This window comes from Phyllobates terribilis, unplaced genomic scaffold, assembly GCF_046119375.1.
Source record: "Phyllobates terribilis strain yellow unplaced genomic scaffold, ASM4611937v1 Scaffold_25__1_contigs__length_18738178, whole genome shotgun sequence".
In the NCBI taxonomy this organism is placed as follows: Eukaryota; Metazoa; Chordata; class Amphibia; order Anura; family Dendrobatidae; genus Phyllobates; species Phyllobates terribilis.
In genome coordinates, this window is record NW_027362785.1 from 8253737 (window position 1) to 8279121 (window position 25385).

At 31.4% G+C, this 25385-nt stretch overlaps 1 protein-coding gene across 2 annotated transcripts in view; it reads left to right on the forward strand.

Moving 5' to 3' along the window:
* Window positions 1-386: 386 nt before the first annotated feature.
* Window positions 387-25385, forward strand: part of LOC141176351 (myosin heavy chain, skeletal muscle, adult-like) — a 205302-nt gene continuing 180303 nt past the window's right edge. The window contains exons 1-2 of one of the 2 annotated variants that reach the window (XM_073660298.1): window positions 387-473; window positions 622-698. The gene's annotated coding sequence lies outside the window, so the exon portion shown is untranslated. Of the gene's footprint in view, window positions 474-621; window positions 699-846; window positions 924-25385 lie in introns of both variants that reach the window. The other variant, XM_073660297.1, reaches the window with a different exon arrangement.

The following is a 25385-nucleotide window of genomic DNA, read 5'->3' on the forward strand; positions in this document are numbered from 1 at the left end:
GAAGCAGCGGCCCCCTGCAATGGCCAGGTAATCAAAACAGAAAGATCTACTTTGGGAACCAGATACCAAAATGGAGATTGGTTTATGCAGATGAGGAGAACTGCCTCCCCAGGCAGAAGCTTCCGCTGATCACAGAATCTCTCCCAGCCCGGCCAGTCCCAGTGGGCAGATATGAATATGGGGGCTTGTATTGATCTGATATTTATGGGATATATATTTTTTGAGTCGTAGCAAAGAAACAAACAGAACACATTCACTCACATCACTGTCAGGACATTAGAACCCCTCCAACTTAATAAGGGTCCAATGGATGAGGCTATCCAGGTCATGTTTGCTCAGAATGGTAGAATCACGATAAAAAATATGATGGCTATATCTACCACCTTGAATTTCCAGGGGAGAAGATATCCTGTTCATTTTCCCAATTGGAGTATCTCCCTCCGCTAAGCTCTGAGCCATTTCAGTGACATCAGGTTTAGTACTCTTTCTCTATCCCTTTTTATTTTATGTAATTGTTCATACCATATTTTTTGTTCCCATTTTTTATCATCTTGTATAAACACTGCCTTTCTTTCTGGATTAAAAAATATGACGACTATATCTACCACCCTGAATTTCCAGGGGAGAAGATATCCTGTTCATTTTCCCAATTGGAGTATCTCCCTCCGCTAAGCTCTGAGCCATTTCAGTGACATCAGGTTTAGTACTCTTTCTCTATCCCTTTTTATTTTATGTAATTGTTCATACCATATTTTTTGTTCCCATTTGTTATCATCTTGTATAAACACTGCCTTTCTTTCTGGATTAAAAAATATGACGACTATATCTACCACCTTGAATTTCCAGGGGAGAAGATATCCTGTTCATTTTCCCAATTGGAGTATCTCCCTCCGCTAAGCTCTGAGCCATTTCAGTGACATCAGGTTTAGTACTTCTCTTTCTCTATCCCTTTTTATTTTATGTAATGGTACATACCATATTGTTTGTTCCCATTTTTTATCATCTTGTATAAACACTGCCTTTCTTTCTGGATTAACCATAAACTTTAATAGATCTGTTCCTTTTACTCTGTAACCTGCACCCCTGAAGCCATACGCTACCTGTAACGGACGTCCAATCGACCTGTATAAATGATTGGTGGTTGGACCTAATAGTTCCTTTTGTTTTGTGGAGCTGGCAGTGACCGTACTGAGGTATATACATATATTCCATGCATTGGAATTGGAGGTGTATACTCCATACGCTCACTGTTAGCTCCCCAATAATCCGCCTAGTAGAGGAAACAGCCGCGGCCTCGTCCATCACTCGTCAGACAATTGTGTAATTGTTCAGACGATTGTAAGCGGCGGAGATGTGTCTCCTGACAAATTGGTGACAGCGGTGGGATCTGTGTGACCCCCTGACTGTTACCCGTGACACCCTGAATCATACAGAAATCCCATAGATACCCAGGGTCATACAGGAATCCGGATGGGAGGAGGGCGGCTGCACACGTAGAATGGGAGCAAAGCCATAAGAAGCCTTTATGTCCCCGGATTCACTAATATCTTGCCGTGTAAGAGGCTGCGATCACCTGAAGACGAGCTCGTACATCGGGGAAATGTTAGACTTCTTGCAAGTTTTTAATTTTCATCTGAGTCTATTGGAAACATAGAGGAGCTGCAGACACTGGCGGTGCGGCGGTACCAGATAACGCAACGTCTCATGCACAATCCCCAATAACCAGTAATGACACTGACATCAGAACGTGTATAATATAAAATGCCACTAGAGGGCGACAGAGACAAAGAAATCAGCCACAATCAGGTCACCTGAGCAAAGCTAAGAGCTGCACAATCATCGCTGTCCCCCCAACATCACCCCGCAAACTGCCCACCATCACCTCACTGTGCGAGATGGGGGGCTTTATAATTCAATATCTAAAAAGATTTATAACCCTACAAGGTTTACAAATGTGATTTACACTGTATATAGAAGAAAGGTTAACACATTGTAACATCCAAAATAACAATCTAATATAATATAATCACTATACATTGTCTATAAAATACTGCCCCCTATGTATAAGAATATAACTACTATAATACTGCTCCCTATATACAAGAATATAACTACTATAATACTGCTCCTATGTACAAGAATATAACTACTATAATACTGCCCCCTATGTACAAGAATATAACTACTATAATACTGCTCCTATGTACAAGAATATAACTACTATAATACTGCCCCCTATGTACAAGAATATAACTACTATAATACTGCTCCTATGTACAAGAATATAACTACTATAATACTGCCCCCTATGTACAAGAATATAACTACTATAATACTGCTCCTATGTACAAGAATATAACTAATATAATACTGCCCCCTATGTATAAGAATATAACTACTATAATACTGCTCCCTATATACAAGAATATAACTACTATAATACTGCTCCTATGTACAAGAATATAACTACTATAATACTGCCCCCTATGTACAAGAATATAACTACTATAATACTGCCCCCTATGTACAAGAATATAACTACTATAATACTGCCCCCTATGTACAAGAATATAACTACTATAATACTGCTCCTATGTACAATATAACTACTATAATACTGCCCCTATGTACAAGAATATAACTACTATAATACTGCCCCTATGTACAAGAATATAACTACTATAATACTGCTCCCTATATACAAGAATATAACTACTATAATACTGCTCCTTATGTACAAGAATATAACTACTATAATACTGCCCCCTATGTACAAGAATATAACTACTATAATACTGCCCCTATGTACAAGAATATAACTACTATAATACTGCCCCCTATGTACAGGAATATAACTACTATAATACTGCTCCTATCTACAAGAATATAACTACTATAATACTGCTCCTATCTACAAGAATATAACTACTATAATACTGCCCCTATGTACAAGAATATAACTACTATAATACTGCCCCTATGTACAAGAATATAACTACTATAATACTGCTCCTATGTACAAGAATATAACTACTATAATACTGCTCCTATGTACAAGAATATAACTACTATAATACTGCCCCTATGTACAAGAATATAACTACTATAATACTGCTCCTATGTACAAGAATATAACTACTATAATACTGCTCCTATGTACAAGAATATAACTACTAAAATACTGCTCCTATGTACAAGAATATAACTACTATAATACTGCCCCTATGTACAAGAATATAACTACTATAATAGTGCTCCTATGTACAAGAATATAACTACTATAATACTGCTCCCTATGTACAAGAATATAACTACTATAATACTGCCCCTATGTACAAGAATATAACTACTATAATACTGCTCCTATATACAAGAATATAACTACTATAATACTGCTCCTATGTACAAGAATATAACTACTATAATACTGCTCCTATCTACAAGAATATAACTACTATAATAGTGCTCCTATGTACAAGAATATAACTACTATAATACTGCCCCTATGTACAAGAATATAACTACTATAATACTGCCCCTATGTACAAGAATATAACTACTATAATAGTGCTCCTATGTACAAGAATATAAATACTATAATACTGCTCCCTATGTACAAGAATATAACTACTATAATACTGCTCCTATATACAAGAATATAACTACTATAATACTGCTCCTATGTACAAGAATATAACTACTATAATACTGCTCCTATCTACAAGAATATAACTACTATAATACTGCCCCTATGTACAAGAATATAACTACTATAATACTGCCCCTATGTACAAGAATATAACTACTATAATACTGCTCCTATGTACAAGAATATAACTACTATAATACTGCTCCCTATGTACAAGAATATAACTACTATAATACTGCCCCCTATGAACAAGAATATAACTACTATAATACTGCTCCTATATACAAGAATATAACTACTATAATACTGCTCCTATGTACAAGAATATAACTACTATAATACTGCTCCTATGTACAAGAATATAACTACTATAATACTGCCCCTATGTACAAGAATATAACTACTATAATACTGCCCCTATGTACAAGAATATAAATACTATAATACTGCCCCTATGTACAAGAATATAACTACTATAATAGTGCTCCTATGTACAAGAATATAACTACTATAATACTGCTCCCTATGTACAAGAATATAACTACTATAATACTGCTCCTATGTACAAGAATATAACTACTATAATACTGCTCCCTATGTACAAGAATATAACTACTATAATACTGCTCCTATGTACAAGAATATAACTACTATAATACTGCTCCCTATGTACAAGAATATAACTACTATAATACTGCTCCCTATGTACAAGAATATAACTACTATAATACTGCCCCTATGTACAAGAATATAACTACTATAATACTGCCCCTATGTACAGGAATATAACTACTATAATACTGCTCCCTATGTACAAGAATATAACTACTATAATACTGCTCCCTATGTACAGGAATATAACTACTATAATACTGCTCCTATGTACAAGAATATAACTACTATAATACTGCTCCCTATGTACAAGAATATAACTACTATAATACTGCTCCTATGTACAAGAATATAACTACTATAATACTGCTCCCTATGTACAAGAATATAACTACTATAATACTGCCCCTATGTACAAGAATATAACTACTATAATACTGCCCCTATGTACAGGAATATAACTACTATAATACTGCTCCTATGTACAAGAATATAACTACTATAATACTGCCCCTATGTACAGGAATATAACTACTATAATACTGCTCCTATGTACAAGAATATAACTACTATAATACTGCTCCCTATATACAAGAATATAACTACTATAATACTGCCCCTATGTATAAGAATATAACTACTATAATACTGCTCCTATGTACAAGAATATAACTACTATAATACTGCCCCTATGTACAAGAATATAACTACTATAATACTGTCCCCTATGTACAAGAATATAACTACTATAATACTGCTCCTATGTACAAGAATATAACTACTATAATACTGCCCCCTATGTACAAGAATATAACTACTATAATACTGCCCCTATATACAATAATATAACTACTATAATACTGCTCCTATGTACAAGAATATAACTACTATAATACTGCCCCTATGTACAAGTATATAACTACTATAATACTGCCCCTATGTACAAGAATATAACTATTATAATACAGCCCCTATGTACAGGAATATAACTACTATAATACTGCTCCTATGTACAAGAATATAACTACTATAATACTGCCCCTATGTACAAGTATATAACTACTATAATACTGCCCCTATGTACAAGTATATAACTACTATAATACTGCCCCTATGTACAGGAATATAACTACTATAATACTGCTCCTATGTACAAGAATATAACTACTATAATACTGCCCACTATGTACAAGAATATAACTACTATAATACTGCCCCTATGTACAGGAATATAACTACTATAATACTGCCCCCTATGTACAAGAATATAACTACTATAATACTGCCCCTATGTACAGGAATATAACTACTATAATACTGCCCCTATGTACAGGAATATAACTACTATAATACTGCCCACTATGTACAAGAATATAACTACTATAATACTGCCCCTATGTACAGGAATATAACTACTATAATACTGCTCCTATGTACAAGAATATAACTACTATAATACTGCCCCTATGTACAAGTATATAACTACTATAATACTGCCCCTATGTACAAGTATATAACTACTATAATACTGCCCCTATGTACAGGAATATAACTACTATAATACTGCTCCTATGTACAAGAATATAACTACTATAATACTGCCCACTATGTACAAGAATATAACTACTATAATACTGCTCCTATGTACAGGAATATAACTACTATAATACTGCCCCTATGTACAGGAATATAACTACTATAATACTGCCCCCTATGTACAAGAATATAACTACTATAATACTGCTAATATGTACAAGAATATAACTACTATAATATTGCCCCCTATGTACAAGAATATAACTACTATAATACTGCTCCTATGTACAAGAATATAACTACTATAATACTGCCCCCTATGTACAAGAATATAACTACTATAATACTGCTCCTATGTACAAGAATATAACTAATATAATACTGCCCCCTATGTATAAGAATATAACTACTATAATACTGCTCCCTATATACAAGAATATAACTACTATAATACTGCTCCTATGTACAAGAATATAACTACTATAATACTGCCCCCTATGTACAAGAATATAACTACTATAATACTGCCCCCTATGTACAAGAATATAACTACTATAATACTGCTCCTATGTACAAGAATATAACTACTATAATACTGCCCCTATGTACAAGAATATAACTACTATAATACTGCTCCTATGTACAAGAATATAACTACTAAAATACTGCTCCTATGTACAAGAATATAACTACTATAATACTGCCCCTATGTACAAGAATATAACTACTATAATAGTGCCCCTATGTACAAGAATATAACTACTATAATACTGCCCCCTATGTACAAGAATATAACTACTATAATACTGCTCCTATGTACAAGAATATAACTACTATAATACTGCCCCTATGTACAAGAATATAACTACTATAATACTGCTCCTATGTACAAGAATATAACTACTAAAATACTGCTCCTATGTACAAGAATATAACTACTATAATACTGCCCCTATGTACAAGAATATAACTACTATAATACTGCCCCTATGTACAAGAATATAACTACTATAATACTGCTCCTATGTACAAGAATATAACTACTAAAATACTGCTCCTATGTACAAGAATATAACTACTATAATACTGCCCCTATGTACAAGAATATAACTACTATAATAGTGCTCCTATGTACAAGAATATAACTACTATAATACTGCTCCCTATGTACAAGAATATAACTACTATAATACTGCTCCTATATACAAGAATATAACTACTATAATACTGCTCCTATGTACAAGAATATAACTACTATAATACTGCTCCTATCTACAAGAATATAACTACTATAATAGTGCTCCTATGTACAAGAATATAACTACTAAAATACTGCCCCTATGTACAAGAATATAACTACTATAATACTGCCCCTATGTACAAGAATATAACTACTATAATAGTGCTCCTATGTACAAGAATATAAATACTATAATACTGCTCCCTATGTACAAGAATATAACTACTATAATACTGCTCCTATATACAAGAATATAACTACTATAATACTGCTCCTATGTACAAGAATATAACTACTATAATACTGCTCCTATCTACAAGAATATAACTACTATAATACTGCCCCTATGTACAAGAATATAACTACTATAATACTGCCCCTATGTACAAGAATATAACTACTATAATACTGCTCCTATGTACAAGAATATAACTACTATAATACTGCTCCCTATGTACAAGAATATAACTACTATAATACTGCCCCCTATGAACAAGAATATAACTACTATAATACTGCTCCTATATACAAGAATATAACTACTATAATACTGCTCCTATGTACAAGAATATAACTACTATAATACTGCTCCTATGTACAAGAATATAACTACTATAATACTGCCCCTATGTACAAGAATATAACTACTATAATACTGCCCCTATGTACAAGAATATAAATACTATAATACTGCCCCTATGTACAAGAATATAACTACTATAATAGTGCTCCTATGTACAAGAATATAACTACTATAATACTGCTCCCTATGTACAAGAATATAACTACTATAATACTGCTCCTATGTACAAGAATATAACTACTATAATACTGCTCCCTATGTACAAGAATATAACTACTATAATACTGCTCCTATGTACAAGAATATAACTACTATAATACTGCTCCCTATGTACAAGAATATAACTACTATAATACTGCTCCCTATGTACAAGAATATAACTACTATAATACTGCCCCTATGTACAAGAATATAACTACTATAATACTGCCCCTATGTACAGGAATATAACTACTATAATACTGCTCCCTATGTACAAGAATATAACTACTATAATACTGCTCCCTATGTACAGGAATATAACTACTATAATACTGCTCCTATGTACAAGAATATAACTACTATAATACTGCTCCCTATGTACAAGAATATAACTACTATAATACTGCTCCTATGTACAAGAATATAACTACTATAATACTGCTCCCTATGTACAAGAATATAACTACTATAATACTGCCCCTATGTACAAGAATATAACTACTATAATACTGCCCCTATGTACAGGAATATAACTACTATAATACTGCTCCTATGTACAAGAATATAACTACTATAATACTGCCCCTATGTACAGGAATATAACTACTATAATACTGCTCCTATGTACAAGAATATAACTACTATAATACTGCTCCCTATATACAAGAATATAACTACTATAATACTGCCCCTATGTATAAGAATATAACTACTATAATACTGCTCCTATGTACAAGAATATAACTACTATAATACTGCCCCTATGTACAAGAATATAACTACTATAATACTGTCCCCTATGTACAAGAATATAACTACTATAATACTGCTCCTATGTACAAGAATATAACTACTATAATACTGCCCCCTATGTACAAGAATATAACTACTATAATACTGCCCCTATATACAATAATATAACTACTATAATACTGCTCCTATGTACAAGAATATAACTACTATAATACTGCCCCTATGTACAAGTATATAACTACTATAATACTGCCCCTATGTACAAGAATATAACTATTATAATACAGCCCCTATGTACAGGAATATAACTACTATAATACTGCTCCTATGTACAAGAATATAACTACTATAATACTGCCCCTATGTACAAGTATATAACTACTATAATACTGCCCCTATGTACAAGTATATAACTACTATAATACTGCCCCTATGTACAGGAATATAACTACTATAATACTGCTCCTATGTACAAGAATATAACTACTATAATACTGCCCACTATGTACAAGAATATAACTACTATAATACTGCCCCTATGTACAGGAATATAACTACTATAATACTGCCCCCTATGTACAAGAATATAACTACTATAATACTGCCCCTATGTACAGGAATATAACTACTATAATACTGCCCCTATGTACAGGAATATAACTACTATAATACTGCCCACTATGTACAAGAATATAACTACTATAATACTGCCCCTATGTACAGGAATATAACTACTATAATACTGCTCCTATGTACAAGAATATAACTACTATAATACTGCCCCTATGTACAAGTATATAACTACTATAATACTGCCCCTATGTACAAGTATATAACTACTATAATACTGCCCCTATGTACAGGAATATAACTACTATAATACTGCTCCTATGTACAAGAATATAACTACTATAATACTGCCCACTATGTACAAGAATATAACTACTATAATACTGCTCCTATGTACAGGAATATAACTACTATAATACTGCCCCTATGTACAGGAATATAACTACTATAATACTGCCCCCTATGTACAAGAATATAACTACTATAATACTGCTAATATGTACAAGAATATAACTACTATAATATTGCCCCCTATGTACAAGAATATAACTACTATAATACTGCTCCTATGTACAAGAATATAACTACTATAATACTGCCCCCTATGTACAAGAATATAACTACTATAATACTGCTCCTATGTACAAGAATATAACTAATATAATACTGCCCCCTATGTATAAGAATATAACTACTATAATACTGCTCCCTATATACAAGAATATAACTACTATAATACTGCTCCTATGTACAAGAATATAACTACTATAATACTGCCCCCTATGTACAAGAATATAACTACTATAATACTGCCCCCTATGTACAAGAATATAACTACTATAATACTGCCCCCTATGTACAAGAATATAACTACTATAATACTGCTCCTATGTACAATATAACTACTATAATACTGCCCCTATGTACAAGAATATAACTACTATAATACTGCCCCTATGTACAAGAATATAACTACTATAATACTGCTCCCTATATACAAGAATATAACTACTATAATACTGCTCCTTATGTACAAGAATATAACTACTATAATACTGCCCCCTATGTACAAGAATATAACTACTATAATACTGCCCCTATGTACAAGAATATAACTACTATAATACTACCCCCTATGTACAGGAATATAACTACTATAATACTGCTCCTATCTACAAGAATATAACTACTATAATACTGCTCCTATCTACAAGAATATAACTACTATAATACTGCCCCTATGTACAAGAATATAACTACTATAATACTGCTCCTATGTACAAGAATATAACTACTATAATACTGCTCCTATGTACAAGAATATAACTACTATAATACTGCCCCTATGTACAAGAATATAACTACTATAATAGTGCTCCTATGTACAAGAATATAACTACTATAATACTGCCCCCTATGTACAAGAATATAACTACTATAATACTGCCCCTATGTACAAGAATATAACTACTATAATACTGCCCCTATGTACAAGAATATAACTACTATAATACTGCTCCTATGTACAAGAATATAACTACTATAATACTGCCCCTATGTACAAGAATATAACTACTATAATAGTGCTCCTATGTACAAGAATATAACTACTATAATACTGCCCCCTATGTACAAGAATATAACTACTATAATACTGCTCCTATGTACAAGAATATAACTACTATAATACTGCTCCCTATGTACAAGAATATAACTACTATAATACTGCTCCTATATACAAGAATATAACTACTATAATACTGCTCCTATGTACAAGAATATAACTACTATAATACTGCTCCTATCTACAAGAATATAACTACTATAATACTGCCCCCTATGTACAAGAATATAACTACTATAATACTGCCCCTATGTACAAGAATATAACTACTATAATAGTGCTGCTATGTACAAGAATATAACTACTATAATACTGCCCCTATGTACAAGAATATAACTACTATAATACTGCCCCTATGTACAAGAATATAACTACTATAATAGTGCTCCTATGTACAAGAATATAAATACTATAATACTGCTCCCTATGTACAAGAATATAACTACTATAATACTGCTCCTATATACAAGAATATAACTACTATAATACTGCTCCTATGTACAAGAATATAACTACTATAATACTGCTCCTATCTACAAGAATATAACTACTATAATACTGCCCCTATGTACAAGAATATAACTACTATAATACTGCCCCTATGTACAAGAATATAACTACTATAATACTGCCCCTATGTACAAGAATATAACTACTATAATAGTGCTCCTATGTACAAGAATATAACTACTATAATACTGCTCCCTATGTACAAGAATATAACTACTATAATACTGCCCCTATGTACAAGAATATAACTACTATAATACTGCCCCTATGTACAAGAATATAACTACTATAATACTGCCCCTATGTACAAGAATATAACTACTATAATACTGCCCCTATGTACAAGAATATAACTACTATAATAGTGCTCCTATGTACAAGAATATAACTACTATAATACTGCCCCCTATGTACAAGAATATAACTACTATAATACTGCTCCTATATACAAGAATATAACTACTATAATACTGCTCCTATGTACAAGAATATAACTACTATAATACTGCTCCTATCTACAAGAATATAACTACTATAATACTGCCCCTATGTACAAGAATATAACTACTATAATACTGCCCCTATGTACAAGAATATAACTACTATAATACTGCCCCTATGTACAAGAATATAACTACTATAATAGTGCTCCTATGTACAAGAATATAACTACTATAATACTGCTCCCTATGTACAAGAATATAACTACTATAATACTGCTCCTATGTACAAGAATATAACTACTATAATACTGCTCCCTATGTACAAGAATATAACTACTATAATACTGCTCCTATGTACAAGAATATAACTACTATAATACTGCTCCCTATGTACAAGAATATAACTACTATAATACTGCTCCCTATGTACAAGAATATAACTACTATAATACTGCCCCTATGTACAAGAATATAACTACTATAATACTGCCCCTATGTACAGGAATATAACTACTATAATACTGCTCCCTATGTACAAGAATATAACTACTATAATACTGCTCCCTATGTACAGGAATATAACTACTATAATACTGCTCCTATGTACAAGAATATAACTACTATAATACTGCTCCCTATGTACAAGAATATAACTACTATAATACTGCTCCTATGTACAAGAATATAACTACTATAATACTGCTCCCTATGTACAAGAATATAACTACTATAATACTGCCCCTATGTACAAGAATATAACTACTATAATACTGCCCCTATGTACAGGAATATAACTACTATAATACTGCTCCTATGTACAAGAATATAACTACTATAATACTGCCCCTATGTACAGGAATATAACTACTATAATACTGCTCCTATGTACAAGAATATAACTACTATAATACTGCTCCTATGTACAAGAATATAACTACTATAATACTGCCCCTATGTATAAGAATATAACTACTATAATACTGCTCCTATGTACAAGAATATAACTACTATAATACTGCTCCCTATATACAAGAATATAACTACTATAATACTGCCCCTATGTATAAGAATATAACTACTATAATACTGCTCCTATGTACAAGAATATAACTACTATAATACTGCCCCTATGTACAAGAATATAACTACTATAATACTGTCCCCTATGTACAAGAATATAACTACTATAATACTGCTCCTATGTACAAGAATATAACTACTATAATACTGCCCCCTATGTACAAGAATATAACTACTATAATACTGCCCCTATATACAATAATATAACTACTATAATACTGCTCCTATGTACAAGAATATAACTACTATAATACTGCCCCTATGTACAAGTATATAACTACTATAATACTGCCCCTATGTACAAGAATATAACTATTATAATACAGCCCCTATGTACAGGAATATAACTACTATAATACTGCTCCTATGTACAAGAATATAACTACTATAATACTGCTCCTATGTACAAGAATATAACTACTATAATACTGCCCCTATGTACAAGTATATAACTACTATAATACTGCCCCTATGTACAAGTATATAACTACTATAATACTGCCCCTATGTACAGGAATATAACTACTATAATACTGCTCCTATGTACAAGAATATAACTACTATAATACTGCCCACTATGTACAAGAATATAACTACTATAATACTGCTCCTATGTACAGGAATATAACTACTATAATACTGCCCCCTATGTACAAGAATATAACTACTATAATACTGCCCCTATGTACAGGAATATAACTACTATAATACTGCCCCTATGTACAGGAATATAACTACTATAATACTGCCCACTATGTACAAGAATATAACTACTATAATACTGCCCCTATGTACAGGAATATAACTACTATAATACTGCTCCTATGTACAAGAATATAACTACTATAATACTGCCCCTATGTACAAGTATATAACTACTATAATACTGCCCCTATGTACAAGTATATAACTACTATAATACTGCCCCTATGTACAGGAATATAACTACTATAATACTGCTCCTATGTACAAGAATATAACTACTATAATACTGCCCACTATGTACAAGAATATAACTACTATAATACTGCTCCTATGTACAGGAATATAACTACTATAATACTGCCCCTATGTACAGGAATATAACTACTATAATACTGCCCACTATGTACAAGAATATAACTACTATAATACTGCCCCTATGTACAGGAATATAACTACTATAATACTGCTCCTATGTACAAGAATATAACTACTATAATACTGCTCCCTATGTACAGGAATATAACTACTATAATACTGCTCCTATGTACAAGAATATAACTACTATAATACTGCCCCTATGTACAGGAATATAACTACTATAATACTGCTCCTATGTACAAGAATATAACTACTATAATACTGCCCCTATGTACAAGAATATAACTACTATAATACTGCCCCTATGTACAGGAATATAACTACTATAATACTGCTCCTATGTACAAGAATATAACTACTATAATACTGCCCCTATGTACAGGAATATAACTACTATAATACTGCTCCTATGTACAAGAATATAACTACTATAATACTGCTCCCTATATACAAGAATATAACTACTATAATACTGCCCCTATGTATAAGAATATAACTACTATAATACTGCTCCTATGTACAAGAATATAACTACTATAATACTGCCCCTATGTACAAGAATATAACTACTATAATACTGTCCCCTATGTACAAGAATATAACTACTATAATACTGCTCCTATGTACAAGAATATAACTACTATAATACTGCCCCCTATGTACAAGAATATAACTACTATAATACTGCCCCTATGTACAATAATATAACTACTATAATACTGCTCCTATGTACAAGAATATAACTACTATAATACTGCCCCTATGTACAAGTATATAACTACTATAATACTGCCCCTATGTACAAGAATATAACTATTATAATACAGCCCCTATGTACAGGAATATAACTACTATAATACTGCTCCTATGTACAAGAATATAACTACTATAATACTGCTCCTATGTACAAGAATATAACTACTATAATACTGCCCCTATGTACAAGTATATAACTACTATAATACTGCCCCTATGTACAAGTATATAACTACTATAATACTGCCCCTATGTACAGGAATATAACTACTATAATACTGCCCCTATGTACAAGAATATAACTACTATAATACTGCCCCTATGTACAGGAATATAACTACTATAATACTGCCCCTATGTACAGGAATATAACTACTATAATACTGCCCACTATGTACAAGAATATAACTACTATAATACTGCCCCTATGTACAGGAATATAACTACTATAATACTGCTCCTATGTACAAGAATATAACTACTATAATACTGCCCCTATGTACAAGTATATAACTACTATAATACTGCCCCTATGAACAAGTATATAACTACTATAATACTGCCCCTATGTACAGGAATATAACTACTATAATACTGCTCCTATGTACAAGAATATAACTACTATAATACTGCCCACTATGTACAAGAATATAACTACTATAATACTGCTCCTATGTACAAGAATATAACTACTATAATACTGCTCCTATGTACAGGAATATAACTACTATAATACTGCTCCTATGTACAAGAATATAACTACTATAATACTGCTCCCTATGTACAAGAATATAACTACTACAATACTGCTGCTATGTACAAGAATATAACTACTATAATACTGCTCCTATGTACAAGAATATAACTACTATAATACTGCTGCTATGTACAAGAATATAACTACTATAATACTGCTGCTATGTACAAGAATATAACTACTATAATACCGCTCCCTATGTACAAGAATATAACTACTATAATACTGCCCCTATGTACAAGTATATAACTACTATAATACTGCCCCTATGTACAAGAATATAACTATTATAATACAGCCCCTATGTACAGGAATATAACTACTATAATACTGCTCCCTATGTACAAGAATATAACTACTATAATACTGCTGCTATGTACAAGAATATAACTACTATAATACTGCCCCTATGTACAAGTATATAACTACTATAATACTGCCCCTATGTACAAGAATATAACTATTATAATACAGCCCCTATGTACAGGAATATAACTACTATAATACTGCTCCTATGTACAAGAATATAACTACTATAATACTGCTCCTATGTACAGGAATATAATTACTATAATACTGCTCCTATGTACAAGAATATAACTACTATAATACTGCCCCTATGTACAAGAATATAACTATTATAATACAGCCCCTATGTACAGGAATATAACTACTATAATACTGCCCCCTATGTACAAGAATATAACTACTATAATACTGCCCCCTATGTACAAGAATATAACTACTATAATACTGCTCCTATGTACAAGAATATAACTACTATAATACAGCCCCTATGTACAGGAATATAACTACTATAATACTGCCCCTATGTACAGGAATATAACTACTATAATACTGCCCCTATGTACAGGAATATAACTACTATAATACTGCTCCTATGTACAAGAATATAACTACTATAATACTGCCCCCTATGTACAAGAATATAACTACTATAATACTGCCCCTATGTACAAGAATATAACTACTATAATACTGCTCCTATGTACAAGAATATAACTACTATAATACTGCCCCCTATGTACAAGAATATAACTACTATAATATTGCTCCTATGTACAAGAATATAGCTACTATAATACTGCCCCCTATGTACAAGAATATAACTACTATAATACTGCTCCTATGTACAAGAATATAACTACTATAATACTGCCCCCTATGTACAAGAATATAACTACTATAATATTGCTCCTATGTACAAGAATATAGCTACTATAATACTGCCCCCTATGTACAAGAATATAACTACTATAATACTGCCCCTATGTACAAGAATATAACTACTATAATACTGCTCCTATGTACAAGAATATAACTACTATAATACTGCTCCTATGTACAAGAATATAACTACTATAATACTGCCCCCTATGTACAAGAATATAACTACTATAATACTGCCCCCTATGTACAAGAATATAACTACTATAATACTGCCCCCTATGTACAAGAATATAACTACTATAATACTGCCCCCTATGTACAAGAATATAACTACTATAATACTGCCCCCTATGTACAAGAATATAACTACTATAATACTGCTCCTATATACAAGAATATAACTACTATAATACTGCCCCCTATGTACAAGAATATAACTACTATAATACTGCTCCTATGTACAAGAATATAACTACTATAATACTGCTCCTATATACAAGAATATAACTACTATAATACTGCTCCCTATATACAAGAATATAACTACTATAATACTGCCCCTATATACAAGAATATAACTACTATAATACTGCCCCCTATGTACAAGAATATAACTACTATAATACTGCTCCTATGTACAAGAATATAACTACTATAATACTGCTCCTATATACAAGAATATAACTACTATAATACTGCTCCCTATATACAAGAATATAACTACTATAATACTGCTCCCTATATACAAGAATATAACTACTATAATACTGCCCCCTATGTACAAGAATATAACTACTATAATACTGCCCCCTACGTACAGGAATATAACTACTATAATACTGCCCCCTATATACAAGAATATAACTACTATAATACTGCCCCCTATGTACAAGAATATAACTGCTATAATACTGCCCCCTATGTACAAGAATATAACTACTATAATACTGCCCCCTATGTACAAGAATATAACTACTATAATACTGCCCCCTACGTACAGGAATATAACTACTATAATACTGCCCCCTATATACAAGAATATAACTACTATAATACTGCCCCCTATGTACAAGAATATAACTGCTATAATACTGCCCCCTATGTACAAGAATATAACTACTATAATACTGCCCCCTATGTACAAGAATATAACTACTATAATACTGACCCCTATGTACAAGAATATAACTACTATAATACTGCCCCTATGTACAAGAATATAACTACTATAATACTGCTCCTATGTACAAGAATATAACTACTATAATACTGCCCCCTATGTACAAGAATATAACTACTATAATACTGCCCCCTATGTACAAGAATATAACTACTATAATACTGCCCCCTATGTACAAGAATATAACTACTATAATACTGCCCGCTACGTACAGGAATATAACTACTATAATACTGCCCCCTATATACAAGAATATAACTACTATAATACTGCCCCCTATGTACAAGAATATAACTGCTATAATACTGCCCCCTATGTACAAGAATATAACTACTATAATACTGCCCCCTATGTACAAGAATATAACTACTATAATACTGACCCCTATGTACAAGAATATAACTACTATAATACTGCCCCTATGTACAAGAATATAACTACTATAATACTGCTCCTATGTACAAGAATATAACTACTATAATACTGCCCCTATGTACAAGAATATAACTACTATAATACTGCTCCTATGTACAAGAATATAACTACTATAATACTGCTCCTATGTACAAGAATATAACTACTATAATACTGCCCCCTATGTACAAGAATATAACTACTATAATACTGCCCCTATGTACAAGAATATAACTACTATAATACTGACCCCTATATACAAGAATATAACTACTATAATACTGCCCCTATGTACAAGAATATAACTACTATAATACTGCTCCTATGTACAAGAATATAACTACTATAATACTGCTCCTATGTACAGGAATATAACTACTATAATACTGCCCCCTATGTACAAGAATATAACTACTATAATACTGCTCCTATGTACAAGAATATAACTACTATAATACTGCCCCCTATGTACAAGAATATAACTACTATAATACTGCTCCTATGTACAGGAATATAACTACTATAATACTGACCCCTATATACAAGAATATAACTACTATAATACTGCTCCTATGTACAAGAATATAACTACTATAATACTGACCCCTATATACAAGAATATAACTACTATAATACTGCCCCTATGTACAAGAATATAACTACTATAATACTGCTCCTATGTACAAGAATATAACTACTATAATACTGCTCCTATGTACAAGAATATAACTACTATAATATTGCCCCTATATACAAGAATATAACTACTAGAATACTGCCCCTATATACAAGAATATAACTACTAGAATACTGCTCCTATGTACAAGAATATAACTACTATAATACTGCCCCTATATACAAGAATATAACTACAATAATACTGCCCCTATGTACAAGAATATAACTACTATAATACTGTCCCCTATGTGCAAGAATATAACTACTATAATACTGCTCCCTATGTACAAGAATATAACTACTATAATACTGCCCCTATATACAAGAATATAACTACTATAATACTGCCCCCTATGTACAAGAATATAACTACTATAATACTACTCCTATGTACAAGAATATAACTACTATAATACTGCCCCTATGTACAAGAATATAACTACTATAATACTGCCCCCTATGTACAAGAATATAACTAGTATAATACTGCCCCTATATACAAGAATATAACTACTATAATACTGCCCCCTATGTACAAGAATATAACTACTATAATACTACTCCTATGTACAAGAATATAACTACTATAATACTGCCCCTATATACAAGAATATAACTACTATAATACTGCTCCCTATATACAAGAATATAACTACTAGAATACTGCTCCCTATATACAAGAATATAACTACTATAATACTGCCCCTATATACAAGAATATAACTACTATAATACTGCCCCTATATACAAGAATATAACTGCTATAATACTGCCCCCTATGTACAAGAATATAACTACTATAATACTGCCCCTATGTACAAGAATATAACTACTATAATACTGCTCCTATGTACAAGAATATAACTACTATAATACTGCCCCTATGTACAAGAATATAACTACTATAATACTGTCCCCTATGTACAAGAATATAACTACTATAATACTGCCCCTATGTACAAGAATATAACTACTATAATACTGCCCCCTATGTACAAGAATATAACTACTATAATACTGCCCCTATGTACAAGAATATAACTACTATAATAGTGCTCCTATGTACAAGAATATAACTACTATAATACTGCCCCTATGTACAAGAATATAACTACTATAATACTGCTCCTATGTACAAGAATATAACTACTATAATACTGCTCCTATGTACAAGAATATAACTACTATAATACTGCCCCTATGTGCAAGAATATAACTACTATAATACTGCCCCCTATGTACAAGAATATAACTACTATAATACTGCCCCCTATGTACAAGAATATAACTACTATAATACTGCCCCCTATGTACAAGAATATATCTACTATAATACTGCCCCCTATGTACAAGAATATAACTACTATAATACTGCTAATATGTACAAGAATATAACTACTATAATATTGCCCCCTATGTACAAGAATATAACTACTATAATACTGCTCCTATGTACAAGAATATAACTACTATAATACTGCCCCTATGTGCAAGAATATAACTACTATAATACTGCCCCCTATGTACAAGAATATAACTACTATAATACTGCCCCCTATGTACAAGAATATAACTACTATAATACTGCTCCTATGTACAAGAATATAACTACTATAATACTGCTCCTATGTACAAGAATATAACTACTATAATACTGCTAATATGTACAAGAATATAACTACTATAATACTGCCTCCTATGTACAAGAATATAACTACTATAATACTGCTCCTATGTAAAAGAATATAACTACTATAATAGTGCTCCTATGTACAAGAATATAACTACTATAATACTGCTCCTATGTACAAGAATATAACTACTATAATACTGCGCTTATGTACAAGAATATAACTACTATAATACTGCCCCTATGTACAAGAATATAACTACTATAATACTGCTCCTATGTACAAGAATATAACTACTATAATACTGCTCCTATGTACAAGAATATAACTACTATAATACTGCTCCTATGTACAAGAATATAACTACTATAATACTGCTCTTATGTAGAAGAATATAACTACTATAATACTGCCCCTATGTACAAGAATATAACTACTATAATACTGCTCCTATGTACAAGAATATAACTACTATAATACTGCTCCTATGTACAAGAATATAACTACTATAATACTGCTCCCTATGTACAAGAATATAACTACTATAATACTGCTCCCTATGTACAAGAATATAACTACTATAATACTGCCCCCTATGTACAAGAATATAACTACTATAATACTGCTCCTATGTACAAGAATATAACTACTATAATACTGCTCCCTATGTACAAGAATATAACTACTATAATACTGCTCCCTATGTACAAGAATATAACTACTATAATACTGCTCCCTATGTACAAGAATATAACTACTATAATACTGTTCCTATGTACAAGAATATAACTACTATAATACTGCCCCTATGTACAAGAATATAACTACTATAATACTGTTCCTATGTACAAGAATATAACTACTATAATACTGTTCCTATGTACAAGAATATAACTACTATAATACTGCCCCTATGTACAAGAATATAACTACTATAATACTGCTCCTATGTACAAGAATATAACTATTATAATACTGCTCTTATGTACAAGAATATAACTACTATAATACTGCCCCCTATGTACAAGAATATAACTATTATAATACTGCTCCTATGTACAAGAATATAACTACTATAATACTGCTCCTATGTACAAGAATATAACTACTATAATACTGCCCCCTATGTACAAGAATATAACCTATGTACAAGAATATAACTACTATAATACTGCTCCTATGTACAAGAATATAACTACTATAATACTGCCCCTATGTACAAGAATATAACTACTATAATACTGCTCCTATGTACAAGAATACAACTACTATAATACTGCCCCTATGTAAAAGAATATAACTACTATAATACTGCTCCTATGTACAAGAATATAACTACTATAATACTGCCCCCTATGTACAAGAATATAACTGCTATAATACTGCTCCTATGTACAAGAATATAACTACTATAATACTGCCCCTATGTACAAGAATATAACTACTATAATACTGCTCCTATGTACAAGAATATAACTACTATAATACTGCTCCTATGTACAAGAATATAACTACTATAATAGTGCCCCCTATGTACAAGAATATAACTACTATAATACTGCTCCCTATGTACAAGAATATAACTACTATAATACTGCTCCTAGGTACAAGAATATAACTACTATAATACTGCTCCTATGTACAAGAATAAAACTACTATAATACTGCTCCTATATACAAGAATATACCTACTATAATAGTGCACCTATGTACAAGAATATAACTACTATAATACTGCCCCCTATGTACAAGAATATAACTACTATAATACTGTCCCCTATGTACAAGAATATAACTACTATAATACTGCCCCCTATATACAAGAATATACCTACTATAATACTGCACCTATGTACAAGAATATAACTACTATAATACTGCCCCCTATGTACAAGAATATAACTACTATAATACTGCCCTCTATGTACAAGAATATAACTACTATAATACTGCTCCTATATACAAGAATATAATTACTATAATGCTGCTCCTATATACAAGAATATAATTACTATAATACTGCCCCCTATGTAAAAGAATATAACTACTATAATACTGCCCCCTATGTACAAGAATATAACTACTATAATATTGCCCCTATGTACAAGTATATAACTACTATAATACTGCCCCTATGTACAAGAATATAACTATTATAATACTGCCCCTATGTACAGGAATATAACTACTATAATACTGCCCCCTATATACAAGAATATAACTACTATAATACTGTCCCCTATGTACAAGAATATAACTACTATAATACTGCCCCCTATATACAAGAATATACCTACTATAATACTGCACCTATGTATAAGAATATAACTACTATAATACTGCCCCCTATGTACAAGAATATAACTACTATAATACTGTCCCCTATGTACAAGAATATAACTACTATAATACTGCCCCCTATATACAAGAATATACCTACTATAATACTGCACCTATGTACAAGAATATAACTACTATAATACTGCCCCCTATGTACAAGAATATAACTACTATAATACTGCCCCCTATATACAAGAATATACCTACTATAATACTGCACCTATGTATAAGAATATAACTACTATAATACTGCCCCCTATGTACAAGAATATAACTACTATAATACTGTCCCCTATGTACAAGAATATAACTACTATAATACTGCCCCCTATATACAAGAATATACCTACTATAATACTGCACCTATGTACAAGAATATAACTACTATAATACTGCCCCCTATGTACAAGAATATAACTACTATAATACTGCTTCTATGTACAAGAATATAACTACTATAATACTGCCCCCTATGTACAAGAATATAACTACTATAATACTGTCCCCTATGTACAAGAATATAACTACTATAATACTGCCCCCTATATACAAGAATATATCTACTATAATACTGTACCTATGTACAAGAATATAACTACTATAATACTGCCCCCTATGTACAAGAATATAACTACTATAATACTGCCCTCTATGTACAAGAATATAACTACTATAATACTGCTCCTATATACAAGAATATAATTACTATAATACTGCTCCTATATACAAGAATATAATTACTATAATACTGCCCCCTATGTAAAAGAATATAACTACTATAATACTGCCCCCTATGTACAAGAATATAACTACTATAATACTGCCCCTATGTACAAGTATATAACTACTATAATACTGCCCCTATGTACAAGAATATAACTATTATAATACTGCCCCTATGTACAGGAATATAACTACTATAATACTGCTCCTATGTACAAGAATATAACTACTATAATACTGCCCCCTATGTACAAGAATATAACTACTATAATACTGCTCCTATGTACAAGAATATAACTACTATAATACTGCTCCCTATGTACAAGAATATAACTACTATAATACTGCCCCTATGTACAAGAATATATCTACTATAATACTGCTCCTATGTACAAGAATATAACTACTATAATACTGCCCCTATGTACAGGAATATAACTACTATAATACTGCTCCTATGTACAAGAATATAACTACTATAATACTGCCCCTATGTACAAGAATATATCTACTATAATACTGCCCCTATGTACAAGAATATAACTACTATAATACTGCCCCCTATGTACAAGAATATAACTACTATAATACTGCCCCTATGTACAAGAATATAACTACTATAATACTGCCCCTATGTACAAGAATATAACTATTATAATACTGCCCCTATGTACAAGAATATAACTACCATAATACTGCCCCCTATGTACAAGAATATAACTACTATAATACTGCTCCTATGTACAACAATATAACTACTATAATACTGCCCCTATGTACAGGAATATAACTACTATAATACTGCCCCCTATGTACAAGAATATAACTACTATAATACTGCTCCCTATGTACTAGAATATAACTACTATAATACTGCCCCTATATACAAGAATATAACTACTATAATATTGCTCCTATGTACAAGAATATAACTACTATAATACTGCTCCTATGTACAACAATATAACTACTATAATACTGCCCCTATGTACAGGAATATAACTACTATAATACTGCCCCCTATGTACAAGAATATAACTACTATAATACTGCTCCCTATGTACAAGAATATAACTACTATAATATTGCTCCTATGTACAAGAATATAACTACTATAATACTGCCCCTATGTACAAGAATATATCTACTATAATACTGCTCCTATGTACAAGAATATAACTACTATAATACTGCCCCTATGTATAGGAATATAACTACTATAATACTGCCCCCTATATACAAGAAAATAACTGCTATAATACTGCCCCCTTTGTACAAGAATATAACTGCTATAATACTGCCCCCTATGTACAAGAATATAACTACTATAATACTGCCCCCTATGTACAAGAATATAACTACTATAATACTGACCCCTATGTACAAGAATATAACTACTATAATACTGCCCCTATGTACAAGAATATAACTACTATAATACTGCTCCTATGTACAAGAATATAACTACTATAATACTGCCCCTATGTACAAGAATATAACTACTATAATACTGCCCCTGTGTACAATAATATAACTACTATAATACTGCCCCTATGTACAAGAATATAACTACTATAATACTGCTCCTATGTACAAGAATATAACTACTATAATACTGCCCCCTATGTACAAGAATATAACTACTATAATACTGCCCCTATGTATAGGAATATAACTACTATAATACTGCCCCCTATATACAAGAATATAACTGCTATAATACTGCCCCTATGTATAGGAATATAACTACTATAATACTGCTCCTATGTACAAGAATATAACTACTATAATACTGCCCCTATGTACAAGAATATAACTACTATAATACTGC